We start from the raw sequence: 22,639 nt of genomic DNA, 5'->3' as shown, positions 1-22,639 counted from the left end.
GTGCAACAAGCAAGAAAGTGTTGCCTAATATCTAACCTAAACCCTGCTGGTTTCCACTTTCAACCATTGCTCTAGTCCTGTGCTCAGTGCAATGACAGCAGCCTTCTCCTGTCATGTCTCCATCCCTGATTCCAGCCACCCTGGGGACACACCTGCCATGCCTACTCCTCCATTTGTGACATCAAAGGCTATGGTCCCCTGACTCTGGGCTTGTTCTCCTCCATCTGCCCTCTGTTCTCTGGAGTGAGTAGGCAAGAAGACATTTCAGCCCTCTCCCTGAATTTCTTTCTCAGTCTACAGGGAAAGAACAATAGTTTGGTCTTTGAAAACCTCTAATGCTTTTCTGGGACCCTGGGAAGGGCCTGCAGGGATTTTTCTAGTCAAATCTTCTCATTTTACAGAGGAAGGAATAGATACAAAGAGGGGAAGTGACCAGTTCAAGGTCACCTTGGAAATCAGAGGCAGAGCCAGAAACTCCAGTCCCCTTTAGATGCCAGATCCTGCCTCCAGCTCAGAGCTCTCCCCACGGCCCACCTGGCCAGGTGCGGTGCTATGTAGGTGTACCCCTCACACACCCCTCGCAGTGCAGGGAGTGACCTGACACCCCACGAGAAGGCCCATGAGTGCCTATGGCCCCTCCATAGCCCATGAATCATGTGGCCATGTACTTATCATTCCCTCCTGGCTAGGCACTTCCATTATAAACACTTGGAGCATTGAGACTTTTTACTTTGCACCAATTATCATAATTGTAATGAAATAATCAACTGTGTGATTCTTCTCTTTAATGTCTAGCTTCCCTCACACTGGAAGGGTCATGAGGGCAGGGACTGTGTCCCTCTGTCTTTATCACGGCTGTAGCCTGGCACAGAGGACTTACTCACGAGTGCTTATTGCACAAGTGAGTGAATGAATGAATGAATCAGTAGGGGTCTGTGGATGCCTGGCCATTGTGACGTACATGAGAGGCTACGAGGCCAGGGGTCCTAGATTCTTGTCCTGGCTCCAACACGTAGGAATGGGAATAGGCAATGTCATGCCTTCTCCTCCAGAGAATTTGGGACACAAAAGGGAATCTTATCACCAGGAGTGTATTTGAAGCAGGGGGTCAGGGGATCACGTTGGTGAAAGGATCAATGAGTCTACATGCTTTCTGACATAGCTTCTCCCCACTCCTCCTTTCCCCCACCACTTCTGTCACTAGGGCAGGGACTGGTGCCCCAAGCGCTGGTCCCACTATCTCATTCACCTTTCCACCAAGCTCCCTGCTTCTGAACACTGCAGCCCCCGATCAATGCTGCCTCCAGAAAGTGCTATGCTAACAGCCACAGCTGAGCAGGCTTCACTTGCATTAGCTTCTAATCACAGATGGCAGCTGCCAGGGGTCTGAGAAGGCAGCAATGGTTTTAGGGGAAACCACAGGTCCAGATCTGCAAGCAGCCCACACAACTGCCATGCCCCCGAGCCAGACCCCAGCCTAGGACTCCGTCCAGGGCAGTTCTGAGCCAAGCTTGGAAGTGGCATATGGACGGGGGACCACATGTTACCAGAACGGTCTCCTCTGACCTGGAGATAAGGCCTCGGGTCCAATTTCATTCTCAATTTCCAAGGAATGTGAGAGGAAGGCACCACTACCCACGGGCAGCCTGCCAAGAGCTCTGTGTGTGTGGTAGGTTTGCATCTGTGTGTGTTTATAAGAATTTTGGAATCTTCCCTACTCTGAGCCAAGGGCCTCGAGGTGGCACCCACTCAAAACAAGAAGGAAATGCTCTCTGAAGATAGGCAGTGGGGTGGACCCTAGGAGGGGCTGTTTTGAAAATCTGTCTAGTTTATTAAGGGCCAGAGCCCTGTGCCCCAGAACTGAGTCCTGGAGCACCAACCTGCCCTAGGGAGGCTGTGCTACCCTGCCTCTGAGCACTTCCAAATTCACTACTGAGTTCTCCCCTGCCCACTAGCTGCCAGGCCCAGGGTCTCTCTTCAGTACATCCCTGAATATGGAGAGGAAGAGCCAGAAGGAGGGAAAACACATTCAGGGAGGCTGGGAGAGTGAAAGATCAGGGGCCCACTCCCTGCTTTAGCTGGATGACCCCCACAGGACAGCATCCAGGGTCTCACCTGTCCACCCAAGGAAAGGACAAACTGCTCAGGTGACCCCTCTCATCCAGGAGGCCCCCCATTTTTACTATGTCTCAGTCTTTCCCCATTCCCAGTCTGTAATGGGCAGCTGAGGATTGCCGAGCCAGGGAAGGAGCCATGTGCCAGGGCAATCAATTACCCAGCCGTGTGGCTGCTGAAGAGCTGAGAGACATGTGCTCCCTGTTGGGCCAGATGTGCCTGGGCAGCCGTCTGACCTCGTCTGAAGGTGACTCTTCCACCGCCCTCCAGAGCCGCCCTGCCCTGCCCTCCACCTGTGCTCCCAAGATGAACCAACCACATTCACTCAGTGCCAGAGCCTCAAAAGCCACGGAAGAGATGTGAAGTCTGCCTGTGCTTCCTGTGGGAAAAGCAATTATCTCCCGGCCTCGGAGATCAGGGTGCTAAATCTTAATTACAGCAGGCAGTTGTCCAGGCCGACACAGCCCATAACTCTGCCTCTGGCTCTCAGCTTCTCTGAGGCCACTGGACTATGTACATTGACCCCCAGACCTACCAGGCAGGAGGCAGGGAAGGGTACATTATAAGAGGGTGCAGCAGGAGGAACGTAGGTAGATGCAAAGAACTTCCTCACTGCTGGGGGTCACCGTCATCAAGGACAGATTTTACTTCCCAGCAGGTGACCTTGGAGGGCCTACACAATAAGGAGCTTCAGGTCCCCTAGAGGACAGGCAAAGGGAAGCACTGCAGGTCTCGCATTTGCGAGATTTTGCTTCTGAGGGGGGCTGGGATCCGGGTCCCGACTGCATCCCCAGAGTTGCGTGCACAGGACCAGTGCCCAGACTCCACCAGTGTGACCAGTTCTAGACAGAGCCCTGTGAACACCAGCCTGTGGGGCATCTGTCCATGGTCCCCAGGCAATGGAGCAGCCTGACTCCCCCCAACACACACAGTGTGCAACATGGGGAGTGTGGCGTGGAGCAGACAAACCTGAACCTGTCTGTTGATTCTGCCGCCACTGTGAACTTGGGGACATTCACTTTACCTTTCTGAGACCCTAAATGGGGGTAAAATATCATGTGCTCTAAAACCGGAAGTGCTTGATGTTTACTTCTCATTTCATCACAGAGAATATTAAAAAGATGTGCACTCAAGAGTCAGGATTTAAGAAAATTTATAATCTTTGCTACTTCATCAAAGAAAGTCTTAAGTGAGACTGGAGTTTATTTATTTGCATATTTGTTTACTTAGCAGGTGTGTGTCAGGGGGAATACAGTGATGGCAGTTTGGTGCTTGCCTTGGTCCGTGCCACGGGGCCAGCAGTCCCCTCACCACTGCTTTAGTGCCAGCACTGTCAATACAGTGAAAATGGCAAATGACCTTCGTATTATAAAAATAGTTTTGACTTTATGGCTCCCTCTGATAAATTCTTGGGGACTCCCAGGGACCCGCAGACACACTTTGAGAACTGCTGTCCTAGGACAGCTGATGTAATCTTCACATGGCCCATATCATCTCCATTTTCAGATGAGAACTCTAAAGCTCTGAGAGTTTAAGAAACTTGCCCAGGGACACAGGCAGGAAGCGGCAGTCTTGGCTTAAACCTATGCAGTCTGACTCCCAGCTGCACACACAGTGTCTCGGTCATGCCCTGTAGAAGATGCAGCTGTGGGGAATGGTCCTGGGGGGTGTCAGGCATTTCCCCTCCGCCTTCCCCATCACCTCCTCAGGCCTTTGGGGCTCACCATCTACACCCCAGGGGAGGCCTGAGGACATCTCCCAGCTGCAGTGGTGAGGACCCAGCTTCTGTTATGCCTGGTACCCTGGGCACCTCTGCTGCTCCTCCACCAGCAGGAGACCTGGAGGGGGTGGGGTCAGGGTCTCCCTGGGAAGCCCCAGACCTCTGGGCTGGGCTGCCAATTGCAGGCTCAGCCCTGGCTCTTTCCCAGCCTCCTGCATCAGTGGCAACAACCAGCGCAGTTCCCAGCATCAAAGAGCTAATCTACTTTCTCGGCTGTGCTTCCCCCTCTGCCTCCTGCAACGCCAGGATTGATCTGGAACCAAGGCAGCCTTGTTACAGTGATGCCTCTTCCTGCTCCCGGGGGAGTCAAACTGCAAGAGGGAGCCCTCTCCCCTCCCCTCAGTTAACCCCATGCTTCCTCCTAACACCAACCTTGCCACACGCTGCCCTGCGGTTCCTGGCGTTGCCTCTAACTTTCCTTGGTTCCTAGTGGTGAGGCTGAATCTCAGCCCCCAGCTCAGCATCCCCTCAGGGAATCCCAGAGCACTTAACCACTGGGTTCCCGTTCATCCTCCACACCCCCCTCAGGCAGGGAATTGACGACTCTGCTCTCCTTCCTGTTTGCAGGTCTCCATCCCTTCCTCCAGGTGGAAACTTAGAACCCAAGGGTTCTGGCATCTAACCTCAGGCCCCCATCATTGGGTATGACTTTGGTCTATGTCAGTTGGCACAAAAAGAGATCCATGGTTGACAATGAAAATGGGGAGCCCGGCAGCCCCAGGAAGGATAGACACAAAGGACAGTGTGTTTGCTAAACATGCTTTTCTCCAAATAAACACAGAAGGTGAGAGACAAGGAGGGTTGTCAGCGACCTCCACCACCCTCAGGACACCTTCACACTGCCCCAGGCTCTCCTCCTTTCTGGAAAGGAGTCAGAATATGAAGTGGAGGGGCAGCAGAAGAAGGAAAGGTTAGACATCAGAAAGGACTTCCTTTCTACAAACAGCACAAAAGTTGCTTGCCCAATCACTTTTCAAAACAGGAAGAACATGGCCAACACATCTGGACAATTACTTCAGGCCAGAATCAATGGTGAGGACAAGATACTCTCTCAAACCTCCCAGCCTTTGGGGAGCAGGGCTTCCCTGGGGAGCAAGGGTTGCCTGGGAGGGAGAGCACCCGCTGACCTTGGGGAAGTCACTTCTGCTCTGGAAGGGGATATACAGGCACCATCCCTGGGGCCCCAGGCCACACACATGTGCCCACCCACCCTGGCCCTGCACTGACCAAACATCCTGCCTCGTTAGACTTCAAAAGAAACTGAACCTGGGAGTGGCAATGAGGACGGGGAATAAAAGGAAGGGAGAGAAAAAAAAAAGAGGGTGAGAGATGCAAGTCCCAGGTATTCTCTCCCCTCTCACACACGCACACCCGTACACACACGTGCACTGTGCGCATATATACATGTACACGCATGTACACACACCCATATATACACCAGTGCAGTGGGTTGTATGTGTCTTCTGTCTCTCCACAGCTGAGCAGGAAGCTGGGAGAGGAGCTGTCTCCCCTGCAGCCTCTCCCTTGTGGCCTCCATTACCACGTCCCCAACCCCTGCTAAGCAACCTGTCTCTGATCCCCACTAGAGAAGCACATAGAGGCCCAGGGTGAGCTTCCAGGATTTTGTGATGCCTCCACCACCTCTGGCATCTGTGATGGGCTGCCGGGCCTCCCCTCCAGGTCATTCCCTCAGTCTACTTGGTTCTGGAAAGGGTGAAGCTCCTCCCAGCCACCCTACTCCCCAGCAGTCTCAAAGCCCTCTCATCTCATTCCTCCATTCATTTTTATATTCCCATCTCCCTGGTGCCATGCTCACAGTTATAACCACTTACACTTGATTTTAAGATGTATGGAACAGTAATGGGTGAATTCTGCCTCTAATTGCAATAGTCCCTAACTGCTAAAGTCCAGAGCCACCACATCAACCCAATTATGGAAGCTCTGCCAGGGTTCTCCATGGCCTGAGGATCCTGTTCCACCCAAAGGCACCTGGTCCTCACAAACGCCTCAGGGGAGCTCCCTGACTCCCTGCCCAGCCACTGTCCTCCCCTGGTCCCAGACTGTCTGGTGATGAGGGCCTTGGGCTTCCCAGTTTCTTTGCAGAGAGAAGGGAGAAAGTGAAGAAGGCTCCATGGACGGAGGAAAACCTCGTCTTGGCAGGTAGCTGTCCCAGGACTGGGGAGCATCTGGGAGCCCAGTCACCCTGCACCCACCCATTGCAAATGCTCCTGGCTGCAGAGCTCTACACTGGGGGTGGGGGGACCCAGGAGAGAAGGAACCCCATGCCCTGCCCTTGGTGAGCTCCCAGGCCGATGTAGTTATTCTGGGCTCCCTTTTAATCTCTGGAGCCTTTTACAGAGTAGGTGTTTAGTCCATCTGAATTGGAAGCAGAAGGAAAGCGAGAAAAGTGGGACAGTAGGAACAGGGAGCTTCAGCTCCAACGGCGCTTGGACTGCAGCTGCCCTGCATGCCAGGGGTGAGTTCTGGGCTGTGAGTCCCCTGGGGATCTTGACTTCTCAAGCCTGGACTCTCTGAAGGACAGAAGCAATCAGACACCAGCTGGATCTCATTCCCCCTGCTCTTTCGAGAAGCCCCTCGCTATCCTGCCCCCTTGGTCCTCAACACACACTCATATGTGCACGTGCACACAAACACACACACATGCACACACACACATATGCACACATATGTCCTGCTGCTGCTGGGCTCCAGAAGAAGCCTTTAGTTACTGAATTGGGACCTTGCAGAGGCTTTTGGGGCCGATGACATCAGCATCTCATTAGGACAAGGTTACTGAGGCTGGGGGCACATCCGACAGGGAGCCCCATCATTTGCTCTGCTCCACCCACCAAGGCTCCTCCCTACCCCCTTCAGAAAGTTCCTCTTGAAGATGCCAGGGCCCTTATGGTGAGTGACAAGGAAACCCAACACCAGGGAGGACGAGCTGATTCCATTTCTCCAAGGGATCACTGCTAATTTTGTAAAAGTCTACTGTCTGTTTTCAACCACTGGCCTGCTGCTTATACCCAAAGCATTAATGACCTTGTCCCTGAGGGCCCCGACTGCATTCACTGGCTCCACACTGTAGGTCGAGCTGGTGAGAAGCAGGTGAGGGGAGGCTGGCTGGGGAGGAAAAGTTCTGAACCATCAGCTACAGTGGCCTCGCACTTGTCCCTTGGTGGTACGAGGTTTTGAACAAGTCGCACAACTTCTCTGGACCTTTGCTTCTTCCCTGTAAAATGGGGACAGTGATGGCTGCTCCGAGACCTCACAGTGGTACTGAGGGCTGCAGTGACGAGAGATTAGAAGGTTTTTCATGGAGTGAGTGGGCTGGGGGGTGAGGAGGCAGGTAGGCAGGGAGGGGGAGGAGCTTGACAAAGGAGCAGGCCTGGTGGGTAGTGGTGAGGGTGGGCAGTGGTGAGGGTAGGCAGTGGTGATGGCAATATTGCTTGGCACCTGGTTCTGTGTTCCTGCCATGCACGGCCCCTTCTGGCTCTGCCATTCTATGCCTGATGGTGAGTGTTGCCTCCAGTAAAAGGTGAAATCCGGAGGCCCCCAGAAAAAGTGGTGAAAGAAGAGCCTCTCCTGACTTTGTAACAGCAGGATCACCTTGCTTCTTTTCTTGCCTGACCCCTAATCTGGCGGCTGCTTGGTAGTGTCAAACACTCTGAGGTACAGTGGCCATTAAAAGGGAACCAGCAACTCATTTCCTACCTTCCTAAGTGGCGAGGTCCAGAAGGGGCCTCCAGAATCCATCTTCCCCACCCCTGGCATTCAGTCAGACGGTCTCCCGACCAGAAAGGTGGACACTCTGCCCGAGTCTGGAAATGATCTGGGGAGGGAGCGTTCACAACCTCTCCTGTATACCAGGTACTTAGGGAGTCCTTCTAGATGTGTCACTTCAGACCCTTCGCTGAAGTTCAGGCCTCCTTAGGGGAGGGGCTGGCAGTGAGGTGCCCCCTGTAATTCAGACTCACAGTGATTGGTCAGGTCCCTTGAGGGCTAGATCCAACTTTACCCATCACTCTGGCTATTATCTTGAGCTATCAGTTCCAGGGATGAAAATAAAGGATTGCTGGGACAACTCCTTTCCAGAAATTAAGCTTTGGCAAGATATGGCTCTTTAGGAGTAAAGAACTGCCGGAAGGTCAGAGGGCCACCCAGGCAGTTAGAGCAGCTCCTTCCCTTGAGTCTTTAAGAATAACAGAGGTGGAAAGTGCTCCCTGCAGCTGGGGAACCCAAGAACGAGTCCTGTCTGCAGGCAGGTGAGGAGCTCTGAGGGACCCTCAGGCAACATAATGATGACAGAAAACACTCAAACACACTGGCCATGGCTCGGCACTGTTCTAAACACTACAGGAATTAACTCCTCTCATCCTCAGCAAAAACAACCTGCGTCATAGATACAAATGTTACCTCCATTCTACAGATGGGAAGATAGAAACAGTTTGAGTAACATGTCCAAAGTCAGAGTGAGTGGCAGAACCAGGAGGAACGCAGGCAATCTGGGCATAGTCACTATACTGCCCGTTAGAGAAAATACCTACAACTTGACATCTCTCCAGTGACTACATTACTCATCACAGGAGGACCCAGGACTGAACACCGGCTTCTCTGCCCAAGTGAGGGGTGAATAACTAATGTGTTGCCTGTGTAGGGATTATTCACATAGAGAATTTAGAACTGTACCTATCCAGTGGGCCATATTAATAGTTATCATTTACTGAGTGCTTACTGTCCTGTAGGGTAAGTATTATTCCTTCTGTTTTACGGATGAAACTCTCCAGACCTGGTCAGGTCACCCTGTTATGTGCTCTCAAAGCATCCCACATGCCTTCCTAACACTGTCACAGTTGTGAGAATTATTTATGTAATCATGTGTTTAATTCTGTGATAGTCACTGGATCCTAAGTGCCAGAAGGGCAGGAACCAGGTCTGTTTTGTTCCCAACTGCATCTCCACCGCCTAGCATAGCTCCTGGCACACAGCAGACTCTCAAAAACTAATGGTTGAATCAATGTAGAAACTGACGCTCAGAGCAGCTAAGTAACTTGCCGAGGCCCCTGCAGTGCCTCAACGGCAGGCACTGTTGTCTGTTGTGCTCACTGCCGCATCCACAGTGCCTAGCACACTTGTTGCATGAATGAATTAATAAAGGCACACACTCTGCAATTAGTGGCCCCGGGATCTGACCTAGCCCTGCTGGGCTCTCAGCCTCTACGCTTTACTACTTTCTGTTTTAACCACTACCCTGCCCTTGTAAACACCCTCAATGTTCCCTCTGGCTTGCCATTCTCGTGCTTAAAGAGCATTCCCATCACCCCAGACCACCTGTGCCACCTGACTCAAGAAAAGCAAACCCAGGGGGACGGCCCCGTGGCCGAGTGGTTAAGTTCACGTGCTCCGCTTCGGGGGCCCAGGGTTTCACCAGTTCAGATCCTGGGTGCAGACATGGCACCGCTCATTGGGCTGTGCTGGGGCGGCATCCCACATGGCACAACCAGAGGCACTCACAACTAGAATGTACAATTATGTACCGGGGGGCTTTGGGGAGAAAAAGGAAAAACAAAATCTTTAAAAAAAAGAAAAGAAAAGAAAAGCAAGCCCAGCTTCAGCTAGAACCTAGACCAGGAGAGTCCAAACAGCAAACTGCAGAGCCAAATGAAACAGCATTTCTACTCATCCACTGCCCTCAACCATCCATGAGGATGAGCCATCCTCCCAGCTCACTGAGCCCCAACCCCCTCCCCTCCATCCTCACTGTCCTTCCCACACCCAGCCCCCAGCCCACCTGCTGCCCCTCTCTCTACTCTCTGAGAGGGTAGCACAGGCTCAGTGCGGAAGAGAGGGGAGAGCCACTGAGAGTGGACACAGCCCAGGTAGAGGCAGAAGGGGCCACTCGAAGTCAAGCTTGCCTGGGGCTAGGGAGTATGGGCTTAGGGAGGCCAGGAAAGATGTTTTCCAGCCATCTCCAACCACCCCCCTCTGGCCCCCCCCCCCCCCCCACATACAGGTCTCTGCAGTGCCAGGGCCAGTCCCTGTGGCATCTGCCTGGAAGCTGCCTGAGGGTGCAGTGGGAGGTCAGGAGGGCCAGACCCAGCTCCAGTGTCTCCCTGCCCCTGCCAGGCCCTCAGCTAGGCACATGCTTTGCCCAGGGATAAAGCCAATGCCAGTCATGAGAGGAAGCAAGCTACAAGATCTTCTGTGGGGAAAGGGCAATGTTTACAACACCAACACCTTCCTCTTCCCCTGGTGCTGTTCTGTGGGTATCAGTCTGCAGAGGAGAAAAAGTGAGAATTGTGTTTTCATAATTCCCCCTCCTCCCCAAAAAAAGTTGCCTGGAAAAACCTCTGGGACTGCGGAACAGAACTGACTCACAGGAGAGTGTCCTGGTCTCTCCCCCTGGGGACGGTGGGCTAGGTCTATGTGGGGCTAGAAGTGGAACTCTTATCTCTGCCTCCCCTCCTTCAGCTTTCCAGTAAGCCAGTCAGCTACTCCTGGGATGAGGCATGGAGGGGAGGGGGCGAGGACCAAGCCGAAGAGGTCCCCAGAAAAAGCCGAGCCCCCCTGGGGCATCCTAGAAGATGAGGCCGGGGATCTGTCAGAGAGCAGGCAGGGCAGAAGCAGGCCACACAGAGGGGAGAAGCCCAGGGACGAGGGTTCAGCCGGCATTGGTCACTCTCCAGGGGCATGGAGAGGAAAGCAGGCTTGGGGCTGGGCTCCCTGAGCTGGGCCGCAGTGTACCTGGCATGGACCCCTGGCGCTGACTCAGCCCTGGGGCCCTGACACAGGCTGCAGCTGGCAGTGCCTGCCAGGCCACTGCTCGCCAGGGCACCAGGCACGTCTCACTGCATCAGAGCCGCCCTGCCCCTCCTATCTGCCCCTCTGGCCCGGCCTTAGGGGCACCAGGCATAGCTCTTCTTTGAGGCTCCTCTGGTGGTCACAGAGATGTTTCCAGTAGCCTGAAGGCTGGACTTAGATTTAAGCAGAGAGAGGACTGAAAGAACTAAGGCTGCCCTGCCCCTCCTGGTCACACCCTCTGATGAGGTGCCCAGGTTACAAAGAGCTAGCTGGATCAGGTTAGGACACATGGGAGACCCCCCTCAGGCAGCAGCAGGAGGAGAGAAGGGCACCTTCCGCTCTCCAAGTCAGACCAAAGCCCAGACCGGTACCCCCAGATCGCAAAGATGTCTTCTTCCTCACACCCACCCATTCCAATCTGGGTCTCCCCACCCTATCTGCCTCTGCCCCTTTCCCACCTGCAGTGCCCTCTGGGCCCCTTCCTCTGAGCTTGCAGTCCCTTCTTCCTGCTGCCTGGGGAGGAAGCAGCGGGGAGCACTTACTTCTCCTCCTGAACAGCGAATGAGGGGAGGATGCTGCAAAGAGGGCAATGGGGCTTTGGTGGCCCCCACACACACCCTGGGGCTGGGGGTGTCCTGGAGGCACCTGTGGAATGTGGGAATGAAGACGAGGAAGGAGAGGAGGAGGGACCAGGATTAATGGGATGGGAGAAGGATAAGTCATCTATTTGTTCAGTTAAGAAATAAAGACCCTGTGCCCTGAGACTGTGAGGGATGGGGCAGGGGAGGGGACCTCACAAAGGAAAGGCAAGTGAAGGAGCGAGAAGCAGGGTGAGATTGTGGAGCCCGCTCCGGAGAGAGAGCTGAAGCAGGAACGGGACGTCCTGGGTGCTGCTGAGTCATGAGATTTGGAGGCGAGAGGCACCTCCACCCCGCTGGAGTCTGATTCCAGCTTCTCTTGACCCTCACTTCCAGATGGTCCCTGTTGTCTGTCTCCCCACCCCTCTCCGGGCCAGGGTCTCTGCCTGCTGGAGCTCGTGGTCCTTCCCCTCCCCTCCCACTACGGCGGGGCCGGGGTCCCAGAAGCTCCACGCGCATGTGGAAGACCCTCGTTTGAAGACGCCAGGGCGCGCGTGGGGGCGTCTAGGGGCGGGGCGCAGGGACCCCTAACTCTGCAGCTCGTAGCCGCGAGGCCAGCAAGGGAATCCGCTCCCCCTCCCGTCCCAGACCCACAGAGACGCCAGCTCCTCACCCCTAAAACGAGCCTTCCATCCGCACGCGTCCAAACTCCCCCCAAAGGATGGTGTGAGCGCTCGGCCCCCTGGCCCATAACTTCCCGGCCGCTCCCTCCTGGAGCCAGACCCTCATGCGTCTCTGGCTCAGCAGCTGAGGAGAAACTTTAGGGGGAGGTCGGCGCCCCCACGGAGGGGCTGCAGACTTACCCGGGCGCCACCAGGCAGGAGAGGCCCGGCCGGAGGTGAGGGCGACAGGCTGCGGTTGAGCAGGGGCGTCCGTCCCCTGGCCGAGTCGGCGCTGCGCCCGGGCAACAACTGGGCGCCGAAGTGCCTTTGCCGCAGGACTTGCTGAGCTGGGCGGTCTGCGCGGTGGAGGAGGGAGGAGGGAGGAGGGAAGAGGGAGGAGGCAGGGGCGGGGAGGAGGGAGGAGGGAGGGGATGGGGAAGGGGTGGAGGAGGGAACGGGAAGGGAAAGGGGTAGGAGAGGGAAGGGACAGGGAGGAGGGGGCCTGATAAGGGCCGCTGCTGCTGCTGCTGCAGGTGCTGCTGCTGCAGGTGCTGCTGCAGCAGGGAGGAGACCGGAGGCATGGGAGAGCAGGGACAGGAGCAGCAGAGGGGCGCCTCCCGCTCAAGGTCAGGCTGCTGTTCCTCAGACCAGGACCAGGACAGTCATGTCGCTCTTGAGCCAGCTCCCTCTCCTCAACCTCTAGAACCCACCACAGTTCAAGGCCACATTATTGGCCTCAGGAGTCCCCCATAGTCATTGGGGATCTATGAGCCCCTCTCTTCCCAAGTAGCGCCACCTCTACTTATAGTTGTCACTTGGAGGGTGGGGGCTTCTGAGTCCAAAGGGTTGGTGAGGAAGAGGAGGATCCTTGGGAGAAGTTAAAGATGCCTGGGGCCTAAAATGGGGGGGGGGGCATGCCGAGAGGAAGCAGGAAAATACCACTTCCTAAATGACAGGGTTTTCCATACATGCTAGTTTCTTATTACTTACCCATCCCTTTGGGGTGGGTATTATGGGCAGTTTGCAATGAGAAGACAGCCCCCAATGGTACTTTGGCCAAGGAGCCACAGACAGACAGTGAGTGGTAGCACTGAGGCAGAAAGAGAAAAGTTGCAAGTACGAAGTGGAACCCTTCCTAATCTACCCAGAAGCTTCCAGGGCAGTAGAAGTAGGGAACACAGCATCAGGAATTCCAGACAGCACAATCTGAATACAAACTTTAACTCTTAGGGTGTCAACTTTTATAACAGGACTGCAGCACTGCCTCTCTCCCATGGATGCTGCAGAGGCTGCCATCAGGACCTGCCCTGACATCAGTGCTCAATACATATTTGCTGAGTAAAGGAGTGAGAAATGAAATGAATGCAAAATGAGGAGATGCAAAAAGAAAGTGGGATTTTAGGGTTGGAGGGAGAGAAGCAGCAGTGGAGGGTGATTTTTCAGATCACTTTGCTAGTAATACCAGGTAGAACATGGAGACCATTCCATCAGGCTTGCACAGAGCAATGAGGCAGTGGCTACCATCTCTGGCTGTCATGGGAAAGGTGATGGAAGACCTCTAGGGAGTCCTAAATGAGACTGAAGCTGTGCCCGCAGCCCCTGAGGCCCGGAGGTCATCCTTGCTCACCTGCAGAGCAGGCTGCAAGGGGCATGGGAGGAGGTGGGGAGTCAAGTCTGAATCTGTAAGGGATGAAGCCAGATTGATGACAATCATCATGCCACCCTACACATTCAGAGGATGGTCAGTCCCACCCTCAGCCGACACATCCCAGGACTTGTTGCTGACCAAAGGGGCTGGCTTTACTCAGTTTGTTCCTTCCTACTCCCCATACTGAAAATGAATCTGCAGGACAGATTCAGCCAGAGAAATGACTGCAGCCTCCTTGCATATAACCCAACCTACCTGACCTGACTCACTGCCCACCATTCCAATCAAAACCTTATATCAGTCTGCCGCCCCAGGTCTCCTAAGCAAGCCTGGGAATCTAAGGGCAGAGGAAGCCAGCATGCCTTCCCAGACTATTTTGAGTCAATGCTGCAATCAGTTTGGTTATGTGAAAAATGGTGGTGTCTCTTGCTATGGCCTTAATGTTCTCTTAATTCATCAGGACCAGTAATATCTGGGTTATAAACCTAATCAGGAGCTCAGCATCCCTCACGCTTGTTCCCCGAGGCTTCAGGAGCTAGAAAAGGAAAGAATGGAAAAGACATCCATCCCTCCACACCCAGCCAATTATTAGATACTTCGCTTTTCAACCGTTAGTCCTTTTAAAAAGACGAACCCTTGGTGGTCCTAGACCATCATCACTGAATTACATGCCCATCTAGAGGCCAACAAGGTAATCCCTCTGCCTCCATAAAAGATCACTTTGAACCCATGAAGGTCGGGGAGGGCTGCCTGTCTGAGAGTTCTCCAGGGAGTCTGCAACCTCCTTGATTACAATGTTTCACCACTCTCTACTGAACAGTGCTTCCTGGGGTTTCCATTTGTGGGTTTTTCCTAGGAAGGAGAGTGAAGAACTCAGAGCACTGCAGCATCTCACCCCACCACAGCTCTCCCTGGGGACTGAAAGTCCCCACGCCCTCCTGCTGGCCACTGATCTTCTGCTTAAATAATCCCATTTTGGGCTATCCTCTCTCACAGGTCTAGCACTTGCATTTCCTAACACTTGGATTGTTTTCCCCTCTGTTCTGGTGAGGTCTTTGCCCTCACAATGCTTTTCATAGCTCTGCTGTTGTCATTAGAGCAAATAGGAAGGAGCCAGAGGCAGAGCTAGCCTCAGCACCGCAGGCCCTGGACAGCTCCTGTTTCCTGCTTTCCTTCACACACTCTCCTTCCTAAAGCTGGAGCTCCCAAGCTCCCAGCCCACACGCATCCATATTACTCTTCTGGCGCAGCTTGTGTTCCTGACAATTAAGCAAACAATGATTAAACTCTCCATTGAAGCACACCTGCTTTACTGGTTGTTATTGAGTAAAATGGTTTTACAAACTTACATGCAATTCCTGTCACTGCAGGTCTTGGTTTTCTTTTTCTAATCTGGTTTTTTAGACATACCAAGCTTAAACATATTTTAAATTTTACTTAATGTATTGCATACTGAAGTCCACTTAACTTTTAGATCTTGCATAAAAATGCTTTTAAGACAGAAGACATTAACTCCTGAGATAGGGCAAAAAAAAAAAAAAAAAACCCGCGAAACATGGATAAAGTTAAATATCGTACAATCCACATAGTATCTTAGGTTTTAATTAAAAATGAAAACCCTGGCCTCCAAACAGCCAGTGAAGGCCAACCTCTCTAGGAAGGTGATTATTCTCTGTGCATGAACAAAACAATAAAAATAAATAAAGGAGCTCAAATAAAACTCTTAAATACAACAGAATGGGGAGGGTGGAGGAGGACTACTTATCTATAGTTTTACACTCACAGGGGAGCATTTTAAAGTTTTCAGGATATCTGGTATATAGAAGAAATTCAGTGAGTCGCAAATAATCTCAGAATTTTATCAGATCCCAGGAACTAGTGAATATCATAGGGACTTTGTCTTTTCACATTCATCTACCTCCTAACTTGTCTGAAAGTACAAACGATTTTTTTCCTTCTCAGATTCAAAGGGAACAATACTTTTAAACACCAGAGCAGACTCCTTTTCCTTCCTCCACCAAGCACCAGTCATACAGTTTTATGTCCCAGATAAGTTATTCTGAGCCTTCGTTCTCACTCCTCTAGTGGAGGAGAGGTTCTTCTGGATTATTCTGCCCAGTGTCAAAACTGCCCCCTTCCCCAGCCACTCCCCTTTATGCTCTTTTGGTGAATCAAAAAGTGAGCAGGAGGTGCTTGCCTTCTGGAACACGAAGAATGACTGGCTCAGAATTAGAAATCAAACATGAGTGGGATGTCTTCGTGGGCTTTGAAGCTACCCAACATCAAGTGGATGAAAAGCAAGTCAGTTGAAACACTTTCTGAATAATTAACCCCGGCCCGTTAATATCCCCATGTCCATTAAAACCCTCCATAAATTCCTTAATATATAAAGAACTCTCACAACTCAATCACAAAACATCAAACAACCCAATCAAAAAATGGGCTGGAGACATGAACAGACATTTCTCCAAAGAAGATATACTGATGGCCAATAAGCACATGAAAAGATGCTCATCATCGCTGATCATCAGGGAAATGCAAATCAAAACTACACTAAGATATCACCTTACACCCGTTAGAATGACAAAAATATCTAAAACTAATAGCAACAAATGTTGGAGAGGTTGCGGAGAAAAAGGAACCCTCATACACTGCTGGTGGGAATGCAAACTGGTGCAGCCACTATGGAAAACAGTATGGAGATTCCTCAAAAAACTAAAAATAGAACTACCATACGATCCAGCCATCCCACTACTGGGTATTTATCCAAAGAGCCTGAAGTCAGCAATCCCAAAAGTCCTGTGCACCCCAATGTTTATTGCAGCACTGTTTACAATAGCCAAGACGTGCAAGCAACCTAAGTGCCCATCAACAGACGAATGGATAAAGAAGATGTGGTACATATATACAATGGAATACTACTCAGCTGCAAAACAGAACAAAATCATTCCATTTGCAATAACATGGATGGACCTTGAGAGAATTATGTTAAGTGAAATAAGCCAGCAAGAGAAAGATAATCTGTGTATGACTCCACTCATATGAGGAATTTAAAACTATGGACCAAGAACAGTTTAGTGGATACCAGGGGAAAGGTGGGGTGGGGGGTGGGCACAAAGGGTGAAGTGGTGCACCTACAACATGACTGACAAACATTAATGTACAATTGAAATTCACAACATTGTAACCTATCAATAACTCAATAAAAAAATTTAAAAAATTAAAAAAAACCCCTCCATAAATTGAGGTCATCTCACAGAACTGCCCTTGGGATGTGCCCCAGCTGTGGGAGGTGAGCGCCAGAAGCCAGAGCTGGGGACATCTGGGGAAGTTCTGGGATTGATATACTCTTCATTTGGGTGCCCCAGGGCCATCTGCCGCTCTTCTCTGGGCCTTAGATGCAAATCTGGAACAAACGCTCTTAAACTTTAGACTCATTCACGTACCCATCATCTATCCAGTCAAAAAGATTTTACCACCACCAAGGATATTGTCTGCCAGGAGCCCTGCCAGGGAGAGGCAATGTCAAGGAGTTCATAGCCTGGTTAGGGAAGACAGACATGGCAACAAGCAGCACCATGCAGGAAGCGAGACCTCTTCTGTGCACCAACAGAAGAGTGGAAGGTGCCACGGGAACCTGAGAGAGCAGCTAACTCAGCCACAGGGAGGGCAGGAAATAATGGCAGGCTTCCCTGATGAAGTAACCTTTCACTGCCTCCAGAGACAGGCACCGGGCAGCCGGCAGTAGTAGGTTAAGTAGATAGTGCACTCTGAAGAGCTTGAGGTTTGGAGTCAGAAAGTTGGGTGACTTTAGGCACGTTCATTAACCTCTCTCTAAAGACTCCATTTCTTTATCTGTTAAGATAAACCTACCTTGGGCTGGCCTGGTGGCGCAGCGGTTAAGTGCGCACATTCCGCTTTGGTGGCCTGGGGCTCGCCGGTTTGGATCCCGGGTATGGACATGGCACTACTTGGCACACCATGCTGTGGGAGGTGTCCCACATATGAAATAGAGGAAGACGGGCATGGATGTTAGCTCAGGGCCAGTCTTCCTCAGCAAAAAAAGGAGGATTGGCAGCAGTTAGCTCAGGGTTAATCTTCCTCAAAAAAAAAAAAAAAGATAAACCTACCCTGAGGCATTGTTGTGAAGATTAAATAATGTTTCTAAGCACTGAGCAGGGCCTTAAAAAGTAGCTACCATTGTTATTCTTAGAGAAATGGAAATAGCTCAGTGTGGGGTGGTTTTGGGGAGAGGCGACAATCCAAGGCAAAGGCAGGATCATGATGGGTTCTGTGGACCAGGCTGTTTGGATTTTCTTCAGGGGGCAGTGGAAACCACTGAGGGTGTCTAAGCAGGAGAACTTCATCAATTTTATGTTTTAGACAAACCACTTACATAGGGAGTGGAGTCCAAGGTCCTGAAAGCTCCCTTTCCCTGCTGGCTTCTGAAAGGAGGCAGTATGTGTAGTGCTCACCAGTTTGGGTTCTGGAATCTGACTGCCTGGGTTCAAATCTCAGCTCACCTCTCCCAGACCATGAGTACTCAGGCCACTAGTACTTTGTATCATAGGAATATGGTGAGGATCAACTGAGGTAATCTCAGTACCTAGCACAGTGCCTGACACCTGGTAAGTACTCAGTAAGTGTTGGGTATCACAGTAATTATTGTTTCTGGCTCTAGGAGGCCAGCAGGTTCAATGACGGTTCTCTTTTTGCCCCAGAGAGGCTGAATGACTTTCCCAAGGAAACCCAGGGGATCTAGAAGCCATGGTACAGCTGCCAGCCTCCTCATGCTCAGGCTACGGTCTAGCCAGGGGGAGGAGGACCGAACACCCTGAGCCAGATGCTGGCCCCCCTAGGATATTGCATTATGTACGCTTCCTTTCTGGACAGAAGACAGCTGTGTGTGTGTGCAGCAAGCCCCACAAGTGACACAGGCCTGCTAGGTCTTCTATCTGGGTTGTGCAACTTTGACTAGGAGCTTCTGCCCAAATAAGATTCTGCTACCACCTGGGGCCAGGCCTGCCTGATGCTGTTGTCTCTGTCTCCCAGTTAGTGAGGTTTTCTACACTTTTGCTCATGCAATTTCCATCACTAAAGTTCTTGGTTTTCTTACCCTGATTTGCTGTTGTTGCTAGGAACACAATGAATATGCCTGGCCTCAGTATCAAGTGAAGTGACTTTGCTAGTAGTGGGTGGAAATGTGGGGTGAGAGCTGAGTACCAAGGTAGAGCTGCCACCCACCCTCAGGAAGCTCCTGAGGACAGGGTCCCTGCACACAGGCACCTGTGTCTACACCTGGAGGCAGCAGATACCGGGGCCTTAATGAGGCAGCTGAAATAACATTTCCATCTTGACCGAACTACCCAAATCAGTTTAGGAAAAAAAGAATGTTCACTCAGTTATCTAAAAATAAGGCTCCTAGGGGCCTGCCCGGTGGCGTAGTGGTTAAGTCCGTGCGGCCTGAGGTTTTCAGGTTCAGATCCCAGGTGCAGACCTAGCACTGCTCATCAAGCCATACTGTGGCGGCATGCCACATAAAATAGAGGAAGATTGGCACAGATGTTAGCTCAGCGACAATCTTCCTCAAGCAAAAAGAGGAAGACTGGCAACAGATGTTAACTCAGGGCCAATCTGCCTCACACACACACAAAATAAAATAAAAATAAGGCAGGAGAAAACACACCACCTTTGTGGGCATCTGAAGCTCTAGTGGAGTTTTGAGGAAATGGGTTATTGCTTTAGGGAGCCACATATCCCAAAGGTTAGGCTCCAGGGCACTGAGAGGCATTCTATCTTCTGTTTTTATGAGTCCAGACTCTGGAGCCAGACTGTCTGGGTTTGCATTATGGCTCCTGTATGTACCAGCTGGATGGCCTTCAGTCCTGACCTCTCTGAATTCGTTTCTCACCTGTAAAATGGGTATGACAATACCGACCTCACTGGAATGTGTGAAGATTAAATGAGTTAATACGTGCAAAGCATTCAGAAGAGTGCCTGGCACATACTGAGGGGTGTGTCGCTTTCATTATTTTCATCGCCACACATGCCATTTCTTTGCCCGAAATGGCTTCTTCCTCAGCTTGCCCTAGACATCCAGTCCATCTAGTTCTGGTTACACCGAGAGTCCTTGAAGGTGCTGAGCACACACATGGGACCATTTCCTGGTTCACCTCCACTCACACAAGCAGAGTTTGTATCCCAAGGGTCCCACTCTGAGGCAAGCCTGTCCTGACTCAGAAGAACACCTTCACCGGAACAATTTGCAGCCAATGTCTGACTCACCTTAGGTATTGCTTTAGGTAGCTGCAAATGAAATCGAGGGGGTGGGGGAAGGGAGCTAAGTGTCCCTGGGGATCTTGTAAATGGGTCTTATTTTAAATGTGCCAGGTCCTCGTCATCAGGAAGGTCACATGGCCTGTTTGGTAGTGACACAGTTCGAGTGTCAACTCAGATTTTCACCTTTCTGAAGGCTTGCTCTTCTCTGCTCCATCACAACTGTGCATGCCCACCAAAGCAAGAAACTGGAGACTGGTTTACACAGATCCCTTCAACACTAAACTCCAAGCTCCTTGCGTAGTGTCCATGTTGTACACATCCCTGAACCTATAAAATCTAGCGCAGGACTGAGAATATAGGAGGCGCTCAATATGCTGGGCACATAACTCGGATTACCAGCAGTTTAGGAATTTGCTCTGCCTCAAGTAGAATGAGGACCCAAAGCCTAACCTTCAATCTTAAGTCTACAACTCACTCTCCTCCTAAACAGCAAGTTAGATTATGAACTGAACTTGGGGAGGGTTTGACACTGGAGAAGTTTGGTGTCTGAAGGCAAGTTGTAGAGGCAAAGAAACAGGGAGTGATGGGTGTCTAAGCCTACCACTGCCTCCCCTCGTGTGGGCCGGCCCACCCTGGGAACCAGACAGGAAAGTAGTCCAAACCTGGTCCTCTGCTGCCCTCTTCTGTTGCTTACTAGAAGAGGCCCCTGCTAGCTTGTCCTGAAGGGCCTGGAAAACACCCACTCCTTTCCTCCAGCATCCCATCTTACCCACCCCATGGTTTCAAAGTACTAGGAGATTAAAATTAGAAGCAAAAAAGTAGCCTTGGGCATAGCTGTCCCACCCTCAAAGGATTGGGCAGATGTGGAGCAGGAGAAACACAAGCATGCTCCTTATTTCAAATTCCAAAGCTAACAATTAAGGGCACAATTTTGAATAAAAATTCCAGCCACCTACCTACACCCACAGGGAAATATTACTTTGTGCTAGTGTTCGAATTCAATAATACAGTAAAGCCCTAAGAACATCTGGCAGTTAGGGCCAGAGGAGGATTTTAAAAAGAACTCAGTGATGCTGCAGAGGTCACAGTACAGTGGTAAAAGCGTGGCCTGTGTTATTAACAGGATACGGGTTTGAGGTGTGGCTCGGCAACTGGCTACAACCATTCCACAAGTTCTATCCGTAACCCAGTTCAAGTCCCCCCACAACCCGACTCCACTGCTTCCTCAGTGCTCAGTCTGTAAGCCATCCTGCAAAGATAACGATCAGCTCCTCTGCTTCTGAGGACCCAGCCGTTGTGGAGTCATAGAAAGCCCTTGGTAACATGCGCCCCGCCCCCCCCCCCCCCCCCCCCGCCCTCCTCCAGTGAAGGTGGCTGGAGGGAAAGGAACTAACAGTGAGGTTTCCAGTCCACACACCTCAGTCCTCTGATCAGGGCCAGCCCTTCCCTGTGGTCATCCCTTCAAATGTAATCCCTGCATCATGAGGGCCTTTGCCCCCAATCTCTCCCCTTCCCATTTCCCCTTAGACCTATCCAAAAACCAAAGTTGAGGAAGGCGCTGTGCAGGAAAGGGCTGGAGCCTTATAACTCCTAACGATATTGAAGATTGCCTAAACTCTTAATTTGTTTCCCTCCTGGCCAACCTAAATAGGGTCAAACCTAGACCAACATGGGAGGAAGACCCATGGCACTTAGGGAAAAAGAATGGTGCTGGTGGCCAACCCTGGAGTGACCACCAGAGCTGCCCTCAGTATTGGCTCAGGAAACACAATCAGTGGGAAATTAAGACTGTTGAGCTGAGAGCTTTCCTATCCATGCACACTGCCTGATTCCTTCCTCAAACTCTCCTCTGTGTTGCTTTCTGGATACCGCTTCCCCTTGATTCAGTAAGCCCACTCAATAGTTCACTCTTGCTCTCTGAAGAACTTTTGGGGGAGGGGGAGGGCGGTGGGACAGTAATAAAGAGCACGAAAACAGGCTGGGCACCCATGCCCACCATGACCTCTGCTGGATGATCCTCCAAGGCATGACAAGGTTGAGGTCAGTAACAAGGATCTTGCCTCCTCTTGTGAAATATCTGGTAAGCCCAGCACTAACCTTGAGTTCTCAGTATCAGTAGGGAAAAGGAAACTTATTGAGGCATTTTGCCACTTAGGAGTGGCCATTTCAAGGCTAAAGATGGCTGCTACATTTCAAGACATCTCTAGAAAGTAATAAGCACCCCACAACCAGGGCTACAAAAAAAACAAGTGACTCCTTGGTGACTGTGACCCTAGGTCACATTTGCCCACTCTATTCCCGTTCTCTGGGAACAAGAAGAAAGTGGGAGCAGGGACAGAGGGCTGAAGCAGGTTCACCAATCCCAGAGCCAATATGCTCAACTCTTGGAGACCCATAGAGCCCCAGCCAAGGAACCAGCAGAGCACAGATTGGCTCTTCCTTAATGTAAAAGCCCAGATCAGTCTCATCTGATTCCAAAGTCCACCTCTCTTATCTCTTTAGTTTTCACACCTGTGAAATAGGGACATGTACTACCTACACATCGAAGGGTCATGCTAAGGAACTGTGACCATTAACAGGTAGTCACTCAGCATTAAAAGAACAAAATTCCAAGTGTGCCATAACTAGTTAGTCGTCAGGACGGCCCTCGAGGCTACAGAGCATCCTTAATAGCAGCAATCACCTAGGAGCTTGTAAGGTCTTACAAGAGCTGGGCCAAGTGACTTCAAACACAGCACTCTCTTAGCCAAATCTAAATTAACCTAAACTCTACATT

The 22,639-nt window shown here is 51.4% G+C and overlaps 1 protein-coding gene across 2 annotated transcripts in view; it reads right to left on the bottom strand.

Moving 5' to 3' along the window:
- SYT2 (synaptotagmin 2) overlaps window positions 1–12,279 on the bottom strand; it is a 103,121-nt gene extending 90,842 nt beyond the window's left edge. The window contains exon 1 of one of the 2 annotated variants that reach the window (XM_044762838.2): window positions 12,138–12,279. The gene's annotated coding sequence lies outside the window, so the exon portion shown is untranslated. The remainder of the gene's footprint in view (window positions 1–12,137) is intronic. The other variant, XM_014855531.3, reaches the window with a different exon arrangement.
- Between the last annotated feature and the right edge of the window lie 10,360 nt (window positions 12,280–22,639).

The sequence above is a fragment of the Equus asinus genome, chromosome 30 (assembly GCF_041296235.1).
Source record: "Equus asinus isolate D_3611 breed Donkey chromosome 30, EquAss-T2T_v2, whole genome shotgun sequence".
Lineage (NCBI taxonomy): Eukaryota > Metazoa > Chordata > Mammalia > Perissodactyla > Equidae > Equus > Equus asinus.
This window is presented reverse-complemented; position numbering and strand designations above follow the sequence as displayed.